Genomic DNA, 5,032 nt, shown 5'->3' with positions numbered 1-5,032 from the left:
TGGATCATTTAATCAATAAAGGACTTACAGCCAGCCACCTCTGGACTTCACCAAACACACGACAGGGCRGTTGTGCAGACTGGGCAAGTCCTACAGGGCCCAGGCTGCCGGCACAGTCTCTGGAACTGTTGAAAGCCAGGAGGAACTCTGCCACTCYGAGACAGGGCTTCCAATCATCAGCACACCCTCGCTTGGGACCATACTTGCAGCCATACTCTGTGCTAAAGCTAATGGGAACAAGCAGCTCTGAAGTTACGCTGCTTTCTGATGACCTGAAATTCAGCTTTTYCTTGCAAACAAGATAAGGAAAATAATTCTACCTTTGTGCCTTCAGTTCTCTGGAGTTTAGAGTGTATTAATGGCTATTGGATTCAGAATAAATAAAGTGGATGGAAAAATCGTTATGTGAGTTCCATTTTCTGAATATCARTTTGGTTTCTAAGCTCTTCAATAACCTATCCTTAATTTTCAACCCAGAGCATCTCTGAAAATGGTTGAAATTTGAGGTATTATTATCTTTTCTCTTTTTATAGTAATGGAATGTGAATGTGGTAGCTGAGCTTATTGAATTTGACATTAGAAGTTGATTCATCTTTTAAAAAGCATTTTTACATATTGAATTTTAGCCTTTGAGGAATGGCAAACAATCAAAGATTCATTGGGAAAAATTGAAAAAAAAGAATTAACTGAGAAAGACACATGCATAGCCCCCGTCATCTCCATAGCACCTTTTAAAAGAGAAGTGTATGCATAAGATAATAAATAGGTTTTAAGGTATGGTTGCTGCAACCTGATTTGACAGAGCTGTGAACTGAGGAGAATAAGTCTTTCAGAATCTCCATTCTTTGCCTACATATTAGATGTGTATGTTTCTCTGACACACCGGTCCTTTGTGTTATGTGGATGTACTCTCTGTGGGAATGCATATGGCTGAAGCAATTTTGCTTTCTGGGGATACACTGTATGGATTTACAATGTTTGGGTGTGTAAATGTTATATATATATATTTGTTTAGCCCGGTGAAGAGAAGACTTAGGGGGGATCTTATCAATGTGTACAAGTACCTGAAGGGAGGATGTCAAGGGGATGGGGACAAACTCTTTTCAGTTGCCCCGTGTGACAGGACGAGAGGCAATGGGCAGAAACTGAAGCACAGGAAGTTCTGCCTGAACGTGAGAGGGAATTTCTTCACTGTGAGAGTGACAGAGCACTGGAAGAGGTTGCCCAGAGAGGTTGTGGAGTCTCCTTATCTGGAGATATTCAAGGCCCGCCTGGACGTAACCCTGTCTAACATGCTGTAGGTGACTCTGTTGAGCAGGGAGGTTGGACTAGATGATCTCCAGACGTTCCTTCCAACCTTACTGATTCTATGATTCTATGATATATATACACACGCATACGTACACACACATATATATGCACACATACATGCCTGTTTATATATATGTACATGCATGCGTAAACACAGGCATATATAATATACATATGCACATAAGGATGTGTACAGTTAAAGATATTCGTGTATACTACACCACTGCTGCATCACATGACAGAGTCTGCTGCCTCGTCAGCTGTCTGACTTGCAACTCTAGTCACAATGATAATTTGCTTGTATGTATGTATGATTGTGCACATTTTCCCTTTCTATATTCAGTGTCTGCACGGTACATATGGCTGGGACATATGTCTAGGGATGGAGACATTTGACTGTCCATGTATCATGTTTGTTGGTACATGTTATTTGCATGTGTGCAAATGAATCTTTCAAAAAGCTTCTATACTCACTTAAAAATGAGGCCACAGAGGCAATGGAAATGTGAAGTAGTTCCATAATTTGAAGCAACAGAAATAGCAGTCAAATGAGTACAGGGAGTATGCATAATATTATGAAATCCAGCCAAATTCTTACTATTTTTTTTTAGAGAGAAGAAGACGGACTAAGGCAACTTGTGATGTGCAACGGAGAAAAAGAAACCAATTATCTTTGAATATCATGAGATATACTCCTTATTGGTTATGATGATTTTGTTTCTTTCATGGGAGACAAGTTTCCAAGAGACTTACAAAGGAAGCAAAGAGGATGAGAAAGTGAGTTTTATAGATATTTCCTGAGTATGAAAATACAAGCACGCATACATATACTCAGAGACAGTATCTTCTAAAATCTTGGAAACACACACATAGCAAACACAAACATGTATATGTAGATATAAACAGGCATATACCCATATATAAAAGACTCATGAAGAGATCCAAAAAAGTTATGAAAGTATACCTATACACGTCAGGGGAATTTACTCTGTTTTTTTCTTCTAAACATTTCAGGGAATGGGAATCTCACCAGAATACTCTCTCCAAAAGCAGAATGAATTTAGGGGCATAGTAAGAACAAATATATATACATATATTTTTGCAGTTACGCTCTATCATCTCAGAACCATATGTGCAGTCTATCCTATCAGTAGACTAGGGAAACATTTCATTCACCTACTGTAATATAACTGTCAGCTTTTTTTCTCTCTCGGTGTTAAAATCTATCATCCCATCTCTTTCTGAAAGAAGTCATTCTCATTAAATTAAGCACCTCCTTGCTTGGTCCTGGGCTGAATCAAAAGCATCTGACAATGTAACCTCACCAACTTTGTTTTGTTCTGTTATCACTAGTAAACACTCTTCAGATGAATGAGGAAGGAACATTTGCAAAACAAGGAAGTTAGAAAAAAATAAAAGTAATAGAGCAAAGAAAGGAAATAAAAACTTAAATAATGAGGAAGTATGAAGGGAAAGTCAACAGACCTGTGCAGAGCTACCGTTAAAGTGATATGTGAATCCTCAACAAATGAATAAGGGTTAAATATTGTGAGCAAATTCCGGAGAGTAAATTCTGGATAAATATGTCCCACAGAAAAGCACATCAAATTTACAAAGAGGTAATGACTACAGAATGAGAACCTCAGACAGAAAGACTACAGTGTATCCCTTTGGCATCACAAAAACCACCAGAGCTCTTTCAAGAAATAGAGTAGAAAATACCTTAAAGAACACCATTTGTATACTGCAGATCCTCAGTTCCCTGGTAGACACATCTCTATCTAGAAGAACAAGTCTCTAGTCCCCAGTGTAATCTTAGTGTTGAACTACTGAACTACTGAGCAGTGTTTTTTTGCATTTCTTCTTTGCTTTGACCATATGCGTGACATTTGCATTCTGTGACATATTCATTAAATTGTCATTATTATTTACTAGTGTTAATATTCAATCTTATTCTACAATATATAGCATTCTCAATGGATTAGTCACACACTTACTTTCTAGAAAACAATATGTTAATACAACAGTGAATTGTGCACAAGCAAGAAATTGCTCAAAATTCAGAGAGGATAAAAATGTGATGTACATAAGCAAAAGAAAACTGACAGTAACACAACAATCAAGGTGATTTAGATATTACAGCATTGACTTTCTGGGCCTGATACTCCTCTGCTCCTCTCAGATCAACATAACCCAATGGTATTGCAATTTCTTCTAGATGTACAGTGCTTTTGTATTTTATTTGTAGAACAAAGAGATTTCCATCAGAAATTAATTATAAATTAATTCAACCACCTTGATTTTCAGCATGTTTGGAGTTAGAACCCAAATGGCTTCAAGTCTTAGATATCTTACTACTAGTGATAAAGAAGAGCCAGGGATCAAACTGAAGTCCTGATGCACAGTTGTGCATACTGGTTAAACACCACCTACCCACATTCTCTGGTATGATTTTGTCTTTTGTCAACTGCTGTCTTCCTAGATCATGACCAGGTTCATTTCATGGGATAATGTGTGTTGTCAATGAGTATTCCTAATGTGCAGGTTGAATAAGGCCATCCACTTCTGGGGGAAGAAAATGAATGTATGTGGATATTAGACTAATCATGGCATCAAGGTCAGAGAATAGTCCTTGGTTTGTTTTATTTCTTAGGGTAAATAGAGCCCCTGAAAACTCCCAGAGASTTTGGAAACAAAATGAAGAAGTATAAAACCCAATCCTGAGTCGTGTCATACGAGCAAACACTCTATATCACAGAATCACAGAATCGCAGAATGGTTAAAGTTGGAAGGGACCTCTGGAGAGCATCTAGCCCAACCCCCCTTCTCAAGCAGGGTGACGTACAGCATGTTGAACAGGATTGCATCCAGGCGGATTTTGAATATCACCAGAGAAGCAGACTMCACAACCTCTCTGGGCAACCTCTCTCCTGTCACTCTCACAGTAAGGAAGTTCTTCCTCATGTTCAGGTGGAACTTCCTGTGGTTCAGTTTGTGCCTGTTTTCTCTTGTTCTGTTGTTACATGGCACTACTGAAAAGAGTCTGGCCCCATCCCCTTGACACCCTCTCTTCAGATACTTGTGCACATTGATGATATACCCCCTCAGTCTTCTCTTCTCCAGGCTAAAAAGGCCCAGCTCTTGCAGCTGTTCCTCATAGGGCAGATGCTCCAGTCCTATGATCATCTTCGTAGCCCTACCCTGGACTCTCTCCAGTAGCTCCATGTCTCTCTTGTCCTGGGGAGCCCAGAACTGGACACAGGACTCGAGGCCTCTGCAGGGCTGAGTAGAGGGGCAGGATCACCACCCTTGACCTGCTGGCAACACTCTTCCTAATGCACCCAAGAATACCATTGGACTTCTTGGCTAYAAGGGCACCTTGCTGGCCAATTGTCAGCTTGTTGTCCACCAGCACTCCCAGGTCCTTCTCTGCAGAGCTACTCTCCAGAAGCTCAGTCCCCAGCCTGCACTGCTGCATGGAGTTATTCCTCCCCAGGTATAGGACCTTGCACTTGCCTTTRTTGAACCTCAGGAGGTTTCTCTCTGCCCAGCTCTCCAGCTTGTCCAGGTCTCTCTGAATGGCCGCATAGCCCTCAGGTGTATCAGCCACTCCTCCTAGCTTGGTATTGTCAGCAAACTTGCTGAGGAGGCACTCTGTCCCTTCATCCAGATCATTGATGAAGAAGTTGAACAAGATGGGACCCAGTACTGAGTCCTGGGG

The 5,032-nt window shown here is 40.4% G+C and overlaps 1 pseudogene; it reads left to right on the top strand.

The window, feature by feature from the left end:
* LOC146588772 (uncharacterized) overlaps positions 1-4,647 on the top strand; it is a 54,895-nt pseudogene extending 50,248 nt beyond the window's left edge.
* Positions 4,648-5,032: the final 385 nt, after the last annotated feature.

The sequence above is a fragment of the Rhea americana genome, unplaced genomic scaffold, assembly GCF_003343005.1.
Source record: "Rhea americana isolate MKP2758 unplaced genomic scaffold, rheAme1 scaffold_5, whole genome shotgun sequence".
Taxonomy (NCBI): domain Eukaryota; kingdom Metazoa; phylum Chordata; class Aves; order Rheiformes; family Rheidae; genus Rhea; species Rhea americana.
The sequence above is the reverse complement of the archived record's forward strand: the minus strand, read 5'-3'. Positions and strand labels throughout refer to the sequence as shown.